This window comes from Notechis scutatus, chromosome 4 (assembly GCF_049901735.1).
Source record: "Notechis scutatus isolate UNSWTSFEM ecotype Mainland chromosome 4, rNotScu1.2, whole genome shotgun sequence".
Lineage (NCBI taxonomy): Eukaryota > Metazoa > Chordata > Lepidosauria > Squamata > Elapidae > Notechis > Notechis scutatus.
Window position 1 is genome coordinate 16941608 of NC_142012.1, and position 22387 is coordinate 16963994.

The following is a 22387-nucleotide window of genomic DNA, read 5'->3' on the forward strand; positions in this document are numbered from 1 at the left end:
AAACTGCAACGAACTGTGTTAGCGGTATTACACGACAGACATCCGGGCATAGTGCGGATGAAAGCACTCGCACGAAGCTATGCCTGGTGGCCGGGAATCGACAAGAAAATCGAGGCCTGGGTCGCTACTTGTCAACGTTGCCAAGATGTCAGTAATGCCCCACCTAAAGCAAGCCTAACCGAATGGGAAACCCCAAGGGGACCGTGGTCCCATATTCACATTGACTTTGCGGGGCCTACAAGGGGACACACCTTCCTTATTACAGTCGACGCTACTGAATTGGCTCGAGATCCATCGGATGAATACAACTACAACGGACTCAGTTATCAGCAGATTAAATAGACTATTTGCCACACATGGGTTCCCGGACATTTTGGTCTCGGACAACGGCCCACAGTTCACTGCATTACACTTTGAACAGTATCTTGCTGATCGGGGCATCCGCCATGCGCTGACCTCGCCGGCGTACCCTGCGGCAAACGGACGTGCAGAACGCATGGTACAGTTTGTAAAAAAACCCTCCACAAAATAGAATTCGCGACATCGATGAAAAATCAATCAATTTTATTGTTGCAGCATATTACGCCCCACAGCGTCACCAACAAAACGCCTGCCGAACTTCTCATGGGGCGGAAACCACGATCGCACCTTGACCTGCTCCACCCGCATACGCACCCGAAAAGCCTTTCGGCTCCAGCAGCAAATGCCGGGAATTTAAGGTAGTAGCGATTTAATCTTTGCAAAAAACTTTTCCGGCGACCCTTTGTGGATACCCGCAACCGTCACCCACCTCACAGGGCCCAGATCTTACCGCCTACTAACAGAAGATGGGAGGGTGTGGAAACGCCACATAGACCAACTCCATTCGAGATTACCACCCAGCGGCCATGGATCCCCGGGTTCCCAAACTGAGGGGGAGGAAATATCGAGGAAATTGACTTCGATATGACGGATTGCAGGCCAACGGATACCTTTCGGCCCAGGGAAGGACCGCAAATGAAACGGGAGGGAGTTGATTTCTCCAGGGGACTTGAACTTGGGGAATCCGAACTGCAAAACCCTCAAGAACCATTAGTTAGTAGAAACAACCGGAAGCACCGTGCAGCGAAAGGAACAAAATAGAGACTATCCAAACGCTCCACCGGAACCGGACTTTGGGCAAAACCCGGTGGAGCCACGGAAATCATCTAGACAGACCAAACAGCCTGTCTACCTTGAGGATTTTGTTACAGCTCCCCTCAAACGGAGCCCAAGGGGGAGTGGTGTTATGAATCAATAAAGTAACTAGCATAAAATGCAAAGTAGGGTTTGAAGGCCTGCACACCTGATTGGTCCTCAAACAACGAACAGGGATTGGTCAGGATGAGGCCACTCCTTATTGGTTATTATTTGAACTTATCCCAAAGGTTATTGGTTAATAGGGTAGCAGCCAACCCTATAAAAGGGTTACTGCTGCCCATAGAGTTTGCTCTGTTCTATTCCTATTCCTGTTATTATTAAAGAGTTGAAGTCACTGGTCAGATGTCTGGTCTCCTTATTCTTCAAACATAACAGTTAGAATTTTTTAAGCTGAAGTACATAATGTTGAAATATACCTATGAATTTTAATGGAAAGGAAAAAGAAACAAGATATTTCTAATATCAGGAGCTAGGCTAGAGGGTATTTTGTTAAATCTCTGAACTCTTTGATCCCAGTAGAGTAAGATTACACATTTGTTGGTTTATTTGTATATAGTTCTTCCTTCTGAAAAAAAATAATCAGCTGGTTATTTGCTAATATAGTACTTCTCTTTTCATTACACAGTAGGCATACTGAAAATTCCCCTTATACATTGAAATAATATTTTATATGAAACCCAATAGTAGTAGTATAATATCTTACATTCTTTGATGATATCTTTAATACCATAAAACAACATCTGTCTGTCCCAGGTTCTTTGGAATGTCTTGATAAATGCCAAATCCTGCTAAACATCTAACTATACAATGAACCATAACAGGTTCTAGGGGGCATTGCTCATCTCCATTTCTTAGCCAAGGAAGCCAGCATTGCCCAAAGACATTTTTATGGTCATGTGGCCAGCATGACCATTCTGAGGTTGAGGCACATGGAACACTGTTACCTTCCTACCAAAGTGGTACCCATTTACCTGTTTCCATTTGCATGCTTTTGAATTGCAAAGGTGGGCTGGCACAAGTTACAGGAGCTCATCCCATTTTTAACACCTGAGCCATCACACCCCCGGACCTCAATAATACCTCTGCAAACAGTGGACTGCCTAGTGAGCTATGGTAAGATAATACCAATAGTAATAGTCGCCTTGGGTGCAGTTCCAAAACTTCTGAGCACCCTCTGAACACCATAGCATTGACAAAATTACCATCAGTCAATTGCAAAAGGTAGCTTTACTTGGAACAGCTTACATCCTGCAATGATATCTTTAGCACTATCTAACACAAGGATCTTCAAACTTGATAGCTTTAAGACTTGTGGACTTCAACTCCCAGAATTCCTCCTCTGATCATGTTAGCTCAGGAATTCTGGGAGTTGAAGTCCACAAGTCTTAAACTTGCCAAGTTTACCAAGACCCTTGATCTAACATTTGCCTATCCTAGGTCCTGGGGAAGGACTCAATAGGTGGATAAAATATCACTAACTTGTTAAAAACTGGCAAAACTAATATAATTGAAAAAGACCTACCAAAGGGGAAACACCAGGAAATTATAGGCTAATTACTTATTTATTTTGCTTGCCTAAAATGTTTAAATTATTCATTGGTAAATAATGGAAACTGAATGAATGAATGAATATAAAATCTTCAATTAAATGATTTGTTCTTCTGGTCTGAAATATTCTGAGCTTTATCCTATCTCCACAATTTAAAAGCATTGTTTTTATTAATTCAGCCCTTCTGAGGCTCCAATTTTCACGCCCATAGGTTTGTTGTCACTGTAACTTAACCATAATATCCATCCAAATTTGTCATAGTCTTTCTCCTAAAGATGTCTCTTTATTTCATGGCTACAGTTAACCTTTCTTTTCAAATATAAAATTAAGCAGGCATTATCTAAATTAACCAAATTATTCAAACAAAAAGTCCTTCATTGTCTGTTGCTTTTTGGTAACTGATAATAGAGACTGTGCAATTTGAAGACAAAGGTCTTACTGGATTAGGAAAAATCCATAATCATTATGCAATGCATCAATATTTTCATTCTAAACTTTTCTTATAAATAAACAGATAAACAGATAATCAGAGTTGGAAGGGACCTTGTAGGTCATCTAGTCCAACCCCTGCTGCCCAAGCGGGAGACCCTACACTATTTCTGACAGAAGGGAGTCCAATCTCTTCTTGAAAGTCTCAAGTGATGACGCTTCCACAACTTCCGAGGCCAAGCTGTTCCATTGGTCGATTGTTCTCACTGTCAGAAAGTTTCTCCTTATTTCCAGGTTGAATCTCTCTTTGTTCAGTTTTCATCAATTATTACTTGTCTGGCTTTCAGGTGCTTTAGAAAATAGCTTGACCCCCCTCGTCTCTGTGGTAGCCCCTCAAATATTGGAACACTGCTATCATGTCTCCCCTGGTCCTTCTCTTCACTAGACTAGCCATGCCCAGTTCCTCTAACCGTTCTTCATATGTTTTAGCCTTCAGTTCCCTAATCATCTTGGTTGCTCTTCTCTGCACTCTTTCTAGAGTCTCAACATCTTTTTTATAATGTGGTGAACAAAGCTGGATGCAGCACTCTAAGTGTGGTCTTACTAAGCCTTTATAGAGTGGTATTAGTACCTCACTTGATTTCAATTCTATCCCTCTGTTAATGCAACTTAGTATTGCATTAGCTTTTTTGGCTGCTGCTACACACTGCTGGAATGGTTCTACCTTTAGAAGGTTAACTCAAACATCTCATGGGACTTATGAAAGACATGAGTTTGAAGGCCATAGCTTAGGTTACAAAGTAGATCATATGGAACTCAGTTTTTCCAACCAACATCTTGATGCCAAGCTCACCATGTTTCATTTGAGTAGGCAAGCTTATACCAGATAAAGATAAACCAACCTTGTAGGACTTTCAGCAAAAAAAAAAAAAAACAAACAAACAGGTGCAATGAAAAGTTTCTTGCTTGTTCACCTTCAACTCAGAGAATCAGAGGCAAGCTGTGTTTTTGTATTGTGTTCTGGGTACCCTTGTCTTTCATAGATAAGCCACAGCATAAAATTCCTTATCCTACTGGAACAAAAACATATGTTTAAATTAACCCTCAATTATGGAAATAGTAGTGTTTACACTAAAACTTCTGTGTTACACAGTAATGTTCCAGTGTGCTAATTACCTCCTAACATAAGAGCTAACAGAAGGTTATAAATGAGTGTTTTATTGCTATATTTATTTCCTCAGTAACTAACAGAAAGCAAAGTTATTCAGACTAAGGGAAACATAGCGTCACACAAAACCTCAAACTCTTCTGCCTCCAAACAGAATATTTAATCTATGACCATGATGGCGAGGTGGCACAGATGGCACATAGAGCAATTTGTGTGGGCATGTGAGCCCCAGCCAAACTTACCTGCACTGCGCATGTGCAGGCCTCTCAGCTGATTTTCAGCCCATTTGAGGCTTTTTTGTCCTCCCAGAGGCTTGAGGGAAGCTTCTGCAGCCTCGGGAGGCTGAAAAATGGGCCTTCCAGAAATACCAGAAGTGCCAAAATGGGCCCATTTTTCAGCCTCCTGTGGCTGCAGAGGCTTTCCTTGAACCTCTGGGAGGGCAAAAATGGCCTCACCTGGATTTCAGAGGCCCTCTGGAGGCCGAAAATTTTGGTATTTCCGGAAGGCCCATTTTTTCGGCCTCCCAAGGCTACAGAGGCTTCCCTTGAGCCTCCGGGAGGATGAAAATGGCCTCAAATGAGCTGAAAATCAGCTGGGAGGCATGCACATGCGCAGTTCAGGTAAGGGGGCAGGGAGATGTTGTGCGTGCATGCACAGAGAGGGCAGGACGCATTGCATTGTGGATGCTGGCACACGTGCATACTTTTGGCTCACCACAACAAAAAGGTTCACCATCACTGGTCTATGTGGTGATTCTTAGTTCTGATGGGAGCCCAGCAATGGACTGTGTCCCCATTTCACATGTAGGAACTTCAGAGCTAAAACTTAGCCTTGTAGAAAGGAGCTTCTCATTTCTAGAATCTTGAGAATTAAGCTGGAAATCTGATAATGACTTAGGTTACAGTTGAAGACATGGACATTGTTACTGCTGAAATAAAATTAGGCCTTGTTTTGCACAACTTCTTCAATGTAATGTGCTTAATAGACCAACTAAACTACATCCTTCATAATTCTCAGGGAATGGAACTCAACATCTTTTTCCAGTACTTTAGTTTGAGAGATCAGTGTTAACTTCAATTTGATTCAAGCTGTGAAAATAATCTATGCATTATTTGTGAGTTTCGAGAATTTAATTGAACTAAGTATTCAGCAAATGCTACAAATAAATTTGAAACAATTTGAAACTTTAACATTAAAACTGAACTCTTAATTTAAACATTTTTAAACTCTTAAAATTCTAGCTTTGAATCTTTTGAAATCTGGACAGTAAGTACATGATATAGCTGATGACCCTTTTCTTTATTGAGAGGTTGATGTTAAACAGCTAAACATGTTAGGTAATATAAGTTTTTCCAATGCTAGAATAAGTCTTTCTCTTGAATCTGGCTAGTGTAGATTGGTAAGAACTTTGTTTTGCTTTCTTTTGATCAACACTTATCTACACTCACACATTTTTTTTTCATTAATGAGATGGAAAGAATGTTTGCTTTTCACTGAAGCTGTGAGAAAATGAAAATTAACATACAGTATTTGTCCATATTTATGTAGAAGTTGATTGCAGGATAATTGTCCAATGTTTTCCCTCATGTTTTACAAGATAAATGCCCCGTGTAAAGTGTGTGCATAGATTGATGGACTGACACATTTTTCAATATGTAGCAGAACAATGAAGAAAGTTTGTTTGGAATAAGACATCATGTCACACTTTTTACTTACTTCAAGATACAGGGGAAAAAAAAGGAAAAAAACAGGACTGGGGAGGATCTTTTTTGTTGATTAATCCACAGATCAACAACGCACCTAGTTCCTCCAGTGAACTAAATTCAGGTGGAAACATTTCCCTGCCAAGCTTTTAAGAAGTGATTTTTAAATGAAGATATAACTAATCTATTAAACTGTAGGGTCTTTGTTGTTCTCTGGTGGTTTTCTTGCAGATGTTTCATTACCAAACTAGGTAACAGCAACAGTGCTACTGGACTTCTATCAGCATCTATTAATATACATTGCCAATAGAAGACAAGGATATGTAGTATATGCACACACACACACACACAAACATGTGAAGCCTTACCTAAGAAGAATCTTCTTGAAGACATTTCTTACACCTCCTTAAACATATGAGTGGGCACAAGGATGATGATCAATTATATGCCATTAAATCTAGATTCAGAGTAAAATAATAGTCCCAAATTTCAAATAGCCCCCAAACCTAATACAAAACATTTATGCAACATTTCCCTTTATACGAAATAGAATAGTAAAGCGAAAGAATAGAAAAATCAGTTGCAATGCTCAGGAAATAAAAACAAAACGATTGATAACAAACTATCATTTTTATCTTCATAAGTTTGGACTTTTGAAAATGTCTTCAAGTCAGATTTGGACTCCTGGCAACTGCATTGGTCAATCCCTGTAGTTTTCTTGACAGGATATCAGAAATGGTTTGCCATTTCCTCTTTGCCAAGGCTGAAAGAAAGACAATGGACCAAGGGCACCCTGCTAACTTTGTACCTAAGGCAGGACTGGAAGTCGTGGTTTATCAATTTCTAGTTTTAAGCAGAGACGGTATTCAGCAGGTTCTGACCAGTTCTGGAGAACCGGTAGCGGAAATTTTGAGTCGTTCGGAGAACCAGCAAACACCACCTCTGACTGGAGATTTTACAGTATCCTTCCCCTGCCACGCCTACCAAGCCACACCCACAGAACCGGTAGTAAAACAATTTGAATCTCACCACTGGTTTGAAGCTTGACTACTACTTCAAACTAGTTAAATTTCTAGAAGACTGTAATTGAATGGGCCAATCTAGTTCCATTAGAGAGTTTGTTACAGAGAATTGACAGAATAAGAGAAAGCAGCATTTTCTGCCCACAACCCACTACACCTCAGAAATTTGGAGCAACGTACTTCCACAGGAAATTCCTCCTCAAATACCTGGTTGGAATATGTGATACAGCGGGTATCTAGGAACCAAACCAATATAAATTACTTCATTAATTAATTGTAGCTTTGAGTTGTACCTGGAACCCCAGTAATAATCAATAGAGGGCCCACAAGATTAGTGGTATTATATTCATAGAGACAAGCATTGAACAACAAGTAACTTGCTGCATTTTGGACAATTTTTTCAATGGCTTTTAAAGATAGCCTTATAGATAAAATCTTATCTGCATGAATCAATTATAGATAGAATTTCCTGACCAGGAAAACAGCTGGGGATCAGTGGGAAAATTGACCTCGATGCTGCAAACTTCACCTGGATCCAGTTTTAGTTGGTGTGACTGGGAGTGAGAGAGAAGCAAGATATTTTCACCCACCATAACCCCCAATTTCAGGGAATACAGGGAGTCCTCAATTTACAATAATTACAATGGCTGAAAAAAAGTGACTTATGCTCATTTTTCACGCTTATGACCACTGCAGCATCTCCATGGTCATGTGGTTGGATGCTTGGCAACTGACTCACATTTATGACAGTTGCAGTGCTCTGCGGTCATGTGATCCCCTTCTGACAAGCAAAGTCATTGGGGGAGCCAGACTCACTTCACAACCAGTTTACTAACTTAACAACTGCAGTGATTCACTTAACAACTGTGGCAAGAAAAGTCGTAAAATGGGGCAAAGCTCCTTTTGCGCTCGGCTCGGGCCATGCATGACACCACTGGAACTTACCAGGCCACTCGCCAGCTGACTTGGACTCTCTGTGTAACTGTGTGTTGGTGGTAGCAGGCGCAGCTGTGTTACGTCAGCAGGGCGATGCCTGAGTGACTGCAATGCGACACCCAGCTGACTGAAGAGGAACCGAGGCTCCGGGCTATGAAATGAAGATCGTGAATGACTGTGGACTGATAGGATAGATAGCCACAACACTGGTGGAGGGTGGAGGAGATTGGATGAGGTGTTTGGGGTGCATGAGTGGTGGTATGCATGTGGGTGTGGGATGCAGGACAAACCAGATGCTGGCTTACAGGGGATGGGCCTGGATATTGGAAGCAGAGCAATTATAGAACTAGATAAATGGGGCTCTGAGTCGGCAGAAGCTCAGAACTGACTTTAATCAGGTATTCTCGTTACTGCTTGTTGTCGTAACACCTGCAATGGAATAAAAACTCTTGCCAGCTTGCTTGGACTTGTGTGTTGTTTATTGCTTCATCAGAAGTGCTGACCACAGTGTCTGAGAGCTCCCTTACTTAACAAATTTCTCACTTGGTAACATAAATGTTGGGCTCAAATGTGGTCATAAGTCGAAGACTACCTGTTCTTTTTTTGGCCATGAGTCACTAAAGTGGTGTAATGAGAACAAGATAGATAGATAGTGTTGAGGTAATTCCCCGTTAGGAGAATGAGCGCATACAGGGAGATGTATTTGAGAGTAGTGTTTGAATAATACACATACAGCACACAGATACACTGTACAGTAAAGGTAGGTTTTTACTTCCAGAAATGTTAAGCAAAGTCCAAACAAGCAATCAAAGTCATTCACAGGTAAATCAGTCAGTTTTTTCAATCCAGGGATAATTCAATAACAAAGTCCAGTGTCAAAAACAGTTCAGTAACAAACTTACATCAAATCCAGTAAATATCAGTCAATTAGAAGAAATGGAGGAACAGCAACTTTTTCCAACAGAAGGAAACAGAGATACACTCACACTCTCTTCTGAGACTCAGACTAAGACAAACCAGGTTTCTGGCTTCATCTTATGGCCATTTGAGAAACCACACCTAATTACAGTTTTGCATTTTCTTAAAGATACCGTTTTAAAATATTTATCCTGGTTTATATATTTCTATCCCAAATACATGTTAGGTGACTTATATTCCAGATAGATAGATAGATAGATAGATAGATAGATAGATAGATAGATAGATAGATAGACAGACAGAGACAGAGACAGAGACAGAGACAGAGACAGAGACAGAGACAGAGACAAAGAGATTGTTCTGACCCAAACCTGGTTCCAAGAGAGCAAACACAAGACAAAGGCAGCAGCACAACTTTTTAATGTTTCATTTACGAATCCTGTTTCTTCACAGATAATAGGCTGCTTCCAATTAATTAGCTCCGACAAGAAAGAGCCTTGCCAAGTTTTTGGAAGGCTGCCAAAAAAACAACAGCTAAGAAATAGTTTACAACACAAGAGTCTTCAAATACCAACTGTAATGTTCACGAGGCTGAGTTTCAAAACATCTTTGCTTCCTACAAAGAATGTTTGCTTAACAGTTTGCTTTTATCTTCTTGAAGGAGCGGCCATTACCTTGCAGCCTTACTCCCAAGTTGCCCGTGCTGTTGCAGCTGATCTTTCCTGTGAGCAATCCTGTGCTCACGCGCACTTGGCACAGGCTCCTCGCGAACCTCCTCATCGCTGCTGCCAGCCCCCACAATATCTGAAGGCAGCAGTCCACTCCCTAATGGTCCTGGCCCCACATCTGAGTCCTCACTCTCCTCAGCTGTCCGCACCTGCTGCCAGCTAACCACAACATATACTGTAGATAGATACCGTGTTTCTCCAACAATACGGCCTCCACCAATAGGAAGACCCAGCATGTTTTCTAGGCATAAAATCAAATTAAGCCCCTCCCCCAAATTTAGGCCTAGTTTAAAACATGCAAAATAGGGGAAGGGTGGGGGGACTTGCCATTTGGAGTGCCGTTGAGCTACCACCGCCATTGGAGTGCCCTTGGAGCTGCTGCCGCCGTTTGGAGCTGCCTCTGCCGCTTGGAGCCGCCGCCGCCATTTGGAGCTGCCTCTGCCGTTTGGAGCCGCCGCCATTTGGAGCCGCCGCCGCCGCTTGGAGCTGCCTCTGCCGTTTGGAGCTGCTGCCGCCGTTTGGAGCGCCGCCGCCCGTTTGAAGCTGCCGCTCGGCGTTTGGAGCACTACCGCTGTTTGGAGCACCACCGCCACTCCAAACACGGCGGCAGCTCCAAACACGGAAGCAGCAGCTCCAAACGTGACGGCGGCACTCCAAATGGCGCCGGCGGCTCCAAATGGCAGAGGCAGCTCCAAACACGGAAGCGAGCCACCGCCGCCATTTGGAGCTGCCGCCGCTGTTTGGAGTACCATTGAGCTGCCTCTGCCGTTTGAGCTGCCTCTGCCGTTTGGAGCTGCCGCTCCGCGTTTGGAGCACTACCGCTGTTTGGAGCACCACCGCCACTCCAAACACGGCGGCAGCTCAAACGCGGAAGTGGCAGCTCCAAACGACGGCGGCAGCTCCAAACGGCGGCGGTGGCTCCGCTCCGTGTTTGGAGCTGCCTCTGCCGCTTGGAGCGCGGCGCCGCTTGGAGTGCTGCCGTCACGTTTGGAGCTGCTGCTTCCGTGTTGGAGCTGCCGCCGTGTTTGGAGTGGCGGTGGTGCTCCAAACAGCGATAGTGCTCCAACGCCGAAGCGGCAGCTTCAAACGGCGGCGGTGGCTCCAAACGGCGGCAGCAGCTCCAAACGGCAGAGGCAGCTCCAAACGGCAGAGGCAGCTCAATGGTACTCCAAACAGCGGCGGCAGCTCCAAATGGCGGCGGTGGCTCCGCTTCCGTGTTTGGAGCTGCCTCTGCCGCTTGGAGCCGTCGCCGCCGTTTGGAGTGCCGCCATCACGTTTGGAGCTGCCGCTCCGTGTTTGGAGTGGCGGTGGTGCTTCAAACAGCGGTAGTGCTCCAAACGCAGAAGCGGCAGCTTCAAACGGCGGCGGCGGCTCCAAACGGCAGAGGCAGCTCCAAACGGCAGAGGCAGCTCCAAACGGGCGGCAGCAGCTCCAACGGCACTCCAAACGGCAGTGGAATGGGCAGAAGGAAAGCAACAGAGGCAGGTGCCAAAGGTCTTGGGTCTGCAGCAAAGGTGTTTGGTGGGAGTAGGGAGCTCTCTGCACTTCGCCATGATCGCCCTTAGGAGCAGCTGGTGGCGAGGCTGACCGCGGGGGCTCTAGATGAGGATGAAAGGGGGAAATTAAGTTACCCCGAAAAGACGGCCTAGCCGTTTTTCGGGGCTCAAAAAATAAGGCCCGGCCTTATTATGTGAGAAACACGGTAGATAGATAAATAGATAGATAGATAGATAGATAGATAGATAGATAGATAGATAGATAGATAGACAGACAGATATAGATAGATAGATATTGCAGTTTTAATTACTTAAGATTACAGAAGCAAAAATAGCTTCATCTTTGAGGCAAGAAACAGAAATATTTCTAAAAATGAACAGCATTCTCTTTTGTGCCTCTTGAACAATGGAGGTAATGGGGATACAGATCATTGTTGCTGTAATTTTCCTTTGTTTTAGGAAAGGAACCTTTGTTGCACTGACAACCTTTTGACTTAACAGTGACTAAGTGGTGATACGTAGGCTGATAAGAAATTCTGTTTAACTGTACAAAGCTAAAGTAGCTCTCTGATCAGCTCTCTTTTAAGATGACAGAGAAATAATGTTTATATTTGCAATGTATGTTTTTTATTAGTTTTAATGTTTGTATGATTCATTTAATGTACCCTGTTGATATGCACTTTTATTTATTTGCATAATATTCTGAATCAGGTTTAAATATCAAGGGTTTTTCTTTCTATTCAGTAATCCTTCTAAAGGCAGAACGGAATAGTCTTTTCTTCACACAGATAAGTTACTTGGGAGGATTTATTGCGTTTACTGTACTCATCTTGGAAGACCAAGCTCAAGTATACTTGAGCAAATTTAAATTTCCTAGAAGAAGGTGTCTTCTTGTGCGGATCAAGGATGATCGGCAAAGAAGTGCTACTCCTTTGGGAGATTGTAATGGTATGTGAGAAAGAGATGCTACCAGGGGTGGGCTGCTGGGGGCTTGCAGTGGTTTGGGCAATTCTCTATCTAAGGTTCTGCCCAGTTTGGTGAACCCATAAATTCCACCCATGGCTGGCCCCGCCCCACCCACCCCACTTCTCCTAGGAGTCTCCATGCGGCCCATTTTGGATGTCAGGTAACTACAGGGCCCATGCTGAGGCTTGGGGAAGGCCAAAAACGGGCCTCCTGGAGGCTCCAGAAGGCCAGAAATGGGCCAATTTCCAAGTTCCGGAGGGCCTCCGGGGCCCGGGAAGAGGCCGTTTTCCACCTCCTGAAGCTTGAGGAAAGCCTCCAGTGCCTGAGAAGGGCAACACCCCCCCCATGGTGCAGGTGGCTGACTAAGCCATGCCCACCATGGCCACAACCACCCAGTAACCGGACATAGAACCACTTGCTGAAATTTTTGATGCTGGATGGTACCTAGGGATGGTCAAATAAGAGAAGCCACAGCTTGCAGCTGAATAGTAGGCAGAACAAGAGCTTCATCAGGGGTCCTGCCTAGTTTCTTGGGGACATTGTCAGAGGTGGGTTTCAGCAGGTTTTGACCAGTTCTGGAGAACCGTAGCGGGAATTTTGAATAGTTCAAAGAACTGGGAAATACCATCTCTGACTGGAGATTTTACACTATCCTCCCCCTGCCTCGCCCACCAAGCCATGCCCACAGAACTGGTAGTAAAAAAAATTTGAATCCCACCACTGGACATTGTACTTTCAGACTTGCAAGATTCTGTTAACATAGCCTTACCTTACATAGATTTAGCTCATTTGATCATGTTTCTTGTCGGATCTAGTTGGTAAGGCTGACATCCACCTGTTTCAGATCTTACATTAATCACAGTTTTATTAATGACCATGATAATGGGATTGATAGGCTGCTCATCAAATTTTTCAGAATGTCAGAATAAGATTGCAATTCATCTCAGTTGGAATATTGGGCTGAGAGGAACAAGATGCCCTTCAATAGAGAGAAATATAAGGTGTCACATTATAGAGTACAGGTAAAAGATTCATGACTTGAAGTCAGATATAGTCAGATATGTTCCAAGTTATCTATCCACCTGGTAACCCACAGTCTACATAGATTTCAACTCTCACACTTCGCTAGCCAGCATGATCATGGTTGATAATGTCAGAAACTGAAGTTCTCTTCATAACACAGGTTAGAAAACTGTTTTTTACCCATTGAATGACTTTACCTGCTTACAGATATTTGATAGAAAAAAAATGGGTAAAGAACAGACAGCTCTGTTACATGTGCTGCTTAATATGTTGAGTTTATCTGGCACTTTAAGCTGTCTTGAGAATACAGCTTAGTTTTAGATAAGGCATCAAAGCTTTCAAAATGACAGCAAGAAATAAAAAGTTATCAGGGTTTTTAAAAAAGGTTTCAACACATTTGGTACTCCACCAGCTGTGCATTTCACTCAGTTAAAAGAGCACTCTGCTTATATGCTTCCCCAAGAAGCAAATTAATGTTTTGAATGAACTCTCTTCTTTGGAGAAGTTATTATGACCCCAGTTTAAGAAAACAGTTTTTTATGTTTATATTTAGGAACAAATGTGTTCAGTGGAACAGATTATGGGGTTGATGAAGTATTCTTGAATAACTTCACAACAGAGCTTAGAAAGTAACAAGCTAAAAATCTGCTCTGGCAATTCCTAAAAGGAAGAGGAATTGCAATTGCAAAACTATTGGCTTTCTTTTTAAAAAAATGTGAAAAGATTTATTTTATGTAATTTTTAATATAAATTTGACTGCTATAATGTATGAAAATCAGGATATAAATGAATAAACAATATATCATTGAAATGTTAGCTTTCCTTATAGCCCTGCTAAGTAGTATCAGCTATCTGACTTTCGTTTATCTTTAAAAAGATAAGCTGATCTAGTACTGAGATGAAAACTACCAGGCTGGTTGGCAAGTTTAAAGAAAAAAAGAAGCCAGAAATCAAAACCTTCTGGAATAATACCACTGCCATGTTTATTGCCAAGACAATTAAATCCAAGTACAATGGATAAAATCCAAAAATGAAGATAATGTAAGGCATTTGAGTTTGAGAGTTTGTTCTAAGTTTCTATTTGGTTTGTTTTCTGGAGGGAAAGTAACTACCTGCCAAATATCACGATTGACCTTATTGAGTGGTGTGATGGCCTAGGGATAGAGCTTTCAGGAAGCTGTGAGTTCAATCCTAGGTAGAAGCAGAAGCTTACAGGAGTGATAACAGCATTGGTTGCATTTAAGAGGAGCAAATGCTGAACAGGAGACCAAAATAAAGGTTGGTGTGGCAAAGTTAATCTGACCAGCACTGCTAGGCTGGAAAGTGACTCTGCTAACTGTTTCGCTCTGTATGTTTACAGACATACACATATCAATAAATTGAAACCATGATTAATTATAGTCATCCATAGCTGAACAAATTCTGCAAATCACATGCTTGCTTTTCAGATGCTGACTCTAAGGGTCTTAGCTTGCCTTGTTGTATGAATATAGTATATATGAGAGGAACCATTTCTGTTTCTATTGGTTAGACTTAGGCTGTGAATACATTATATACAGTTAGTCTCCCACTGTTGCATATTCTTCTATTTTAATCTCCCAATTGTTTATTGTACCTACAGAGATCAGAATTAGGCAGGTCTTCTGGTGCTATTCTACGGAAGTGAAAGTTGGACTTTGATAATGCAGGATAGGAAGAATTTGGATACCTTTGAACTTTGGTGTTGGAGAAAGCTCCTGAGAATATTGTGGACAGCTGAAAAAACAAATGGATCATTGAACAAATCACACTGGACTTCTTATTTGAGGGACAAATGACCAGCTCAAATTATTCTACTTGGGACACATTATACAAAGACCCATCTCTCTAAAAAAGGTTTTAGTGCTGGAGGGAAAAATGAAATATTTCAGGAGACAAATAACTTGGTGGTATGCAATAAAACAGTCAATCCTGTATTTGTGGTATGATTTTTTTCTTTTGTGACACATTGATTCTTGTTGCGGTCATAAAATGTCAAAATAAATTATATCTTTCATTTTATTCGAAAATGTACCCAATTAAAATAGTTGTGGTTTTGACTATTATTTCCAAAATTTGCTGAATGTTTGGGTATATTTCTTTCCCAGATTTTTGAAGTTTCTTTTACATAATTATGATATATTATAATCATGATATATGTTCCTTTTTTGTTGAAGCAATCCCAACATTTATTATTGTATGGTTTATCCATCTGGTCACTTGTTGATAGAGTTATATACCAATCTGTAGAATATATTCCCTTAGATTATACCTTGGTTGATTGATATTAACTTGCTGGCCAATAGAAGTTATTATTTGGAAGGGATTACTTGTGAGATACCTTGGTGCTAAATTTCCTTGAGCTTAGGTGGAGTGCCCTTGAAAACTGCCAGTTAGGCATCAGAGTAAAGAAAAGACTTGTAACTATAGTAACTTCATTCTGCAGCAACCATTTTTACATTTATCAGTCACTTGCCCCTAACTGGCTTCTATTAAAAATGTTATACCAAATAGTCTTGTGGATTGAGCCCATAGATTTCTCTTTCTACAAATGGAAGGGCTTCCATCCTAATTCTTGAAACAACATGGCAATGGAACAATTTAGATTACTTAGGGAGGGAGGGATTTTTTTCCCCATAGAATGTATTAAGTGAGGGCTCCAAAATCACCGCAAATGGGAACTGCAGCCAAGAAATTAAAAGACGCTTGCTCCTGGGGAGGAAAGCTATGGCAAATCCAGACAGCATACTAAAAAGCAGAGACATCACCCTGCCAACAAAAGTGCATATAGTCAAGGCTATGGTTTTCCCAGTTGCAATGTATATGAAAGTTGGACCATAAGAAAGGCTGAGCAGCAAAGAATGGAGGGCTTTGAACTATAGTGCTGGAAAAGACTCCTGCAAGTCCCTTGGACTGCAAGGTGATCAAACCGGTCAGTCCTAGGGGAGATCAACCCTGACTGCTCTTTAGAAGGCCAGATCCTGAAGATGAAACTCAAATACTTTGGCCACCTAATGAGAAGGAAGGACTCCCTGGAGAAGAGTCTAATGCTGTTAAAGATTGAGGGCATTAGAAGAAGAAGGGGAAGACAGAGAATGAGGTGGCTGGTCGGGGTGAGCTTAAATGGACTCCAGAAGATGGTAGAGGACAGGAAGGCCTGGAGTAACATTGTCCATGGGGTCGCGATGGGTTGGACATGACTACACAACAAACAACAACAACATGTTCCACTACCTGTGGGATGAAGATGCCCTGTGAATTTTAAAAGATATGTCTTGCTGGGAAGTCAAAATACATTCTTAAGGAAGCAAGATAAAATTGTCATTAGCTGTTCAAGTGAAAAGGTAGATTTTTTTTCCTCTCCTTAATATCACCCCATCCAAGAAAGCTTACAAAATATGTGACATCTAGAATGTCCATCAATTATTTTGGTGACAAATCATCTGTGATTGCAAGCCTGTCACAGTGAGTCTGTCGAGCATTGAAAGATGTGGCTGTGTCTCTTCATTTCTGGTCATTAGTCAACATTTCCCTTGAACATTTCTTTCCCAGTGTCTACTTTTTCCATGAATTTCCATCAAATCCATTTTCTCTCCAATTTGTCTTTTTGACATGGACTTCCATTCTAGCTTCTAAGAAGGTAGAGAGCACATTAATGTTTAGTTTCTTACAGTGAGCTGGTGCTTATCTTCAATATTACAGCACTAGCATTTTTTAGTACTTGTGCTAGCTGTTTATAGCTAGCTTCAGTGCAGGCAACCTTATTCTACTGATTTTGTGCTGTTCTAAATGTTCAGTTATTTTTCATTTCAATTTCTGTGTTTTTGTTTTTGTTTTAGGACATTGTTCTTCTGAAGAGAAGGTAAAGGTGAATGTGCCTCATTTGGGAATGAGAATGGTTCAATCTAACAATGCTTGCTTTCTCTACTATCAACTGCCCCTGGTTTGTCTCTACTGTGCTACTTATGGCAAGGCTTTGATTTCTTTGCTCTGGATTGACCATTGCAGTTTTTCCAATTCTACTTCTGTGAATACAATTGAGGTTGATCTGCTAGTCTCTGTTCTGTTATTTCTGATTCTTTCCAGAACTGGTGCATTCTTTTCAGATATCCTCTTTTGGTGGACTTTATTTCTAATAGAAAACCATTAAATTCTTGTTTCAAGCCTTTGTACAGTTGTAACAGGTATCAGGTGCAAAGAATCAAGGTCACACAATAAGTTCTAGTTAAGATGATTTATTGTTCATGCCCATACCCAAGAATCTAGTCAACCTATAGTCAGCACTAAACTGTTGCTAGATAAGAGTCAAATAATTCAAAAGGCATTAGATCATTTGTGGGAAATTAATGATTCTAGGCTGATTACTCACTTGACCCTGCTCCTAGGCGCTGCCTGCTCTTCTCCTACAAGCAACTTTTCTTCCAATATTCCTGCAACTGCTGACCCTGGTTCGTCAGCCAACAGTCCTGTGTCTTACGCACATTTGTCACCAGATGTCCAGGAACTCCAATACTTAGACCATCCTTATTGACCTGGCAGTGTCTGATCCAGTAAAGATTTCTTTAAATTACATCTCACAATACTGTTTATTGGATAGATACTAAAAAAAAAAATGTTGTTTACCTCATGTCTGAAGCTATTTCTGCCTCGCACCTTTCCAGGTGTTTCTTATTTCACTTTAGTCTAACCTGGGATATTCTCCAGTGAATGTAGGAAAGGGGAAAAAAAATCTTAGTAAAACCAGCTAGAGTCCTGAAATCAGCCCCACTTCATTCCTGCTCTGATCAATGGAGGCTCTCTCCATGAGTTGGTAACATGCTGAAAGGAGATGGCAGCAGAGCCAAAGGAGGAAACCTTGGAAGACTTTGTCGGATGACATCCTTCAACAGTGTCATAGGACAGACAAACACAGCACAGAACTGATAATGGGAATCACACATGTTGTGTCTATATTGCTTTGTGATGATCAAGAGAAGGTCCTTTTTGAGCAATCCAAGTCTGAGAGCTGTGGACAGTGCTTCTGCCAAACACAGTTCATGGGATCGAAGTGAGAATAAGTCTTGGATTGCCTCCATCCTGCTTGCAATTTTTTTTACCCCAAGAAGACAGGCTCACTTCTGTAAGTAACCTTGCTTGCTTGTTTCTGGCACCCTCGTCTTAATTGATTCAGCTCAAAAACAGTCATTTCACTTGACATTTAGGTTAACTAATCCAAACTACCTCTTGTTTTGTAAAAGAAAGACGTGTTCCAGTCCCAGTGATCAGAAATAACGAAATAAGTGCTGCTGTTTGTCCATTCCAGGAACCAGCCATCACTTCACCTAACTGGGCAATAATAGAACAAAGAAAGGTCAGCCAGTCAATGTTCTGTCACCACCATAATGTTCTTCCCTGCTTATACTTCTATTCACAGAAAGGAAAATAAAAGGGGAAACAAGAACAGAATAACAAGGGAAGATGGTGGAAGAAATGGCATTCAGATGCAACAGTGTTACAAAAGGGAACTAGGAAATCCCAGGAGCCCAATTCAGGACAAGTTGTCTTTTGGAAAAATGCCAATCTGCAGCTTCCGAAGAAATGCTGCAAAATTGTCTTTGCTTGGCTCAGCTTTCCAACTCGCTGGAAGATCTACGATGCAGTACTTGTATGCAAAAGCAATCAGGGATTGTCTTGTCCACTTTCATTGATCCTGACTCATTTGGATTTTCAAATTCAGCCTTCAGTGTCCAAGCCCTTTTTGGCAGTAAGAATAAATCAAACCTAAGCAAAATCAAATCCCTATTAAACTTCTTTAAAGATGACTCAAAAACATTTGCTAATCATCTATTTGAATTAAAAGGCAACAGATATGGTTAATATGTGCCTAGTTATCAAACCCAACAAAGGAAGTTTAGGATACCGAGACCATAGTCTCAACAAAAAGCAGTTGATCTTGGTTTCTAATTTTTTGAACTCACTAGTCTAGCGCATCTAAAATGTTGAAGCAATAGGCGGATTCAGGAAACTGTTGTGGAGTTATTGCCATTAGAAATAGTGTTCTCCATTTTCTGTTGTGTTGATGTATCTGCCTAGCTGTTTGGTTAAGGTGTGCTGCTTCTTTGTTATTTTTGGCTGAATGTGCCCTTTTCCATCCCTACTTATTTAACAAAATCTTGACTCCTATTAACTTACCTAAATCTTAGGAGAATGAGATCTACTTTAGACTTAGGATCATCTTCCTATGTTGCCACTATTGGTATGTTATTGTTTATCCTGTAATTTGTTTCTTAGGAATATAAATACATTCTATTGCTTTTTTCATATTTCATGTATTTGTATTTGTATGTAGGGGAGAGATTGCTGTCAGTCATCTAAATTTGGGTCTCACATTTTCCATGATGGAACATAATCCTTAGATTCTAAATCATGTGAAGTCTTAATACCACTTTATAATGCTTTGGTAAGACCACACTGAATACTGAATACTGAATTCAGTTTTGGTTGCCACAATATAAAAAAGTTGTTGAAAGAGTACAGAGAAGAGCAACTAAGATGATTAGAAGACTGGAGGCTGAAACATATGAAGAACATTGCAGGAATTGGGTATGTCTACCGTGTTTCTCACAAAATAAGGCCGGGCCTTTTTTTTTTTTGAGCCCCGAAAAAACGGCTAGGCTGTCTTTTCGGGGGTGACTTAATTTCCTCCCCCACCTAGAGCAGCCCATACGCACGTACCTCTCCACGAGGCCGTTTCTATTGGTCGACGAAAGCTCCCCAAAGGCAGAGTCCCCAGCCGCTTCAGGGTGAGGCATGGCTGCCCGTGTCCCCTCACCATTAGGCAGTGTCTTTTGGGTGATGGAAGCTCCCCAAGGGCGGTCACCAGCCACTTCGATCGGCCGATAGAAGCGGCCTCGCGGTGCTTGCCCCCAGGCCGCTTCTACCAGCCGATCGAAGTGACTGGTGACTGGGGAGCTTCCATTGCCCAAAAGACACTACCTAATGGCGAGGGGACACAGGCAGCCACACCTTGACCCAAAGCGGCTGGGGACTCTGCCTTCAAGGGAGCTTTCATCAGCCGATAGAAGTGGCCTTGCGGTGAGGGGAATGTGCGTGTGCGCTCACCCCGAAGCCGCTTCTACCGGCCGATCGAAGTGGCTGGTGACTGCCCTTGGGGAGCTTCCATCGCCCGAAAGACACTGCCTAATGGAAAGGGGACATGGGCAGCCATGCCTCGCCCCAAGCGGCTGGGGACTCTGCCTTCGGGAGCTTCTATCGGCTGATGTTCTATCGGTAGATCTGGGTATTCTAGCCTAGGCTACCTGCAGGGCACTCCTAAAGGCAAGTTTTCTCCCCACCCAACCACCCCCACCCTTCCCCCCCATTTCTCTTCACCTCGTGTAGTTCTAACGAACGATGTGAGAAATGGCAGGGAAACGCATGGATTAAATAGGCCTAAATTTTGGGGGTGGGGCTTAATTTCACCTCATGCCTAGAAATCATGCTGGGCCTTCCTATTGGTGGAGGCCGTATTGTTGGAGAAACACGGTACTTTAATGAAAAGAAGGACTAGGGTGACATAATAGCAGTGTTCCAATATCTAAGGGGCTGCTAAAGAAGAGGGAAACCTATCCTCTCCTGAGGGCAGGACAAGAAGCAATGGATGGAATCTAATCAAGGAGAGAAGCAACCTAGAACTAAGGAGAAATTTCCTGACAGTTAGAACAATTAATCAGTGGAACAACTTGCCTGCAGAAGTGCTCCAACACTGGAAGTTTTGAAGAAGAAATTGAACAACCATTTGTCTGAAATGGCATAGGGTTTCCCGCCTGAGCAGGGGGTTAAACTAGAAGACCTCCAAGGTCCCTTCCAACTCTGTTATTCTGTTAAACCACCTTTATAATTTATGCAGTGTAAACTCTTGTGTATATACGTCGCTTGTTTTACCTCTCTAGAGCCAAGAGAGATTTCCAATTGCTTGCAGCGCTGACTACTATCTTGTACTCATTGATACTCAATTTGACAGCTCCTTAATAGGAGAAAGATTTAGCAGACTAGAAATTCCCCACAGTTAACTGCTTTTCTGACTTGAAAAGATGTCCTCTTTCATTATTAACCCACAAAGTGACAAAGACAGTGCTCTCTGCCCTGCAGTTTTCTGCCTCCTTTTACTGATATACTTGGTTTTGCAGCCCATATAAATTGTTATATTTCTACACGGGATTGATAAACTCTGAAACTTGTACTAAGTTAGAATGTTTTCAATTCAGGGCTAAAGTTAATTTTTGTTGTTAGATTGGAACCTCAAAGCAGTTTTATGTTATTTTGAGTGGTAACACAACAGACTTTCCCTAGTCTGAATAATAAAAAAAAAAAATTCTTCTCCTTCAAAAGTCACCAGAGAACATTCAGGGCTCTTTTAACCGAACTGTCCTGACGTGTATGTTCAGGGCTACATCATCCCTGGATAATCCTATTTCCTTTCTCCCCAATTTACACAATTTTTCCACCTCTCCCAAGCAAAAGGAGCTTAGACTTGCCACCCCTACAGCCCCAGATGTTCTAGATGTCAGTCCTTAGTATGTCACAAAATTATGTCCTCCTACACCATCACTCAGGCTTCAGCTAAAGGTTATTCAGGTTAAGATTTTAGGACCAAAATGCTCTTTTCTGTCAGCTCACAATTATCCTTCTCCCCTTCTCCCAGGGGTGGCTTTCTGGGCTTATTAAGAGTCATTTGTGAGCAATTCCCATCAAAGCCTTCAATAATTAGGCTTGTATTAATAGCTCTTTGCTTTTAATATTTGCCTCCCTTTGAAACCAGGCGTCCCTGATCTCCCTCCATCCTCCCCCCACTCACACATCTGCCTTAACCTTGTTAAGCAATGCCCTAATTTACTTTTCAAAACTAGATAACTACTGGAGGAGCCAGGGACAAGATTATCCACCCGAGGTGGCATCTACCTTCTCTCCTGTGTCCCTTATACAGCCACCACACAAGGAAATGTCCCATTATTCCTGTCTCTTTGCCTGGGCTTTGGCATGTTTTTTTCTAAAAACTTGAGGTCCTTTTTGATTTGCTTTCAAGTCTAGCTATGCTAAGAGATGTTCCATGATTTCTCCTTATTCCAGAAAGGAGGGAAGGAAAAGGCAGTTGTCAGGAAGCCTTTCTCTTTCTCTCCCTCTCTCTCTCCCTTCCTCCCTCTCTCTCTCCTTCTCTCTCCCTCTCTTCCTCCTCTCCTTCTTTCTCTCCCTCTCTCTCAGCATCTCTCTTCC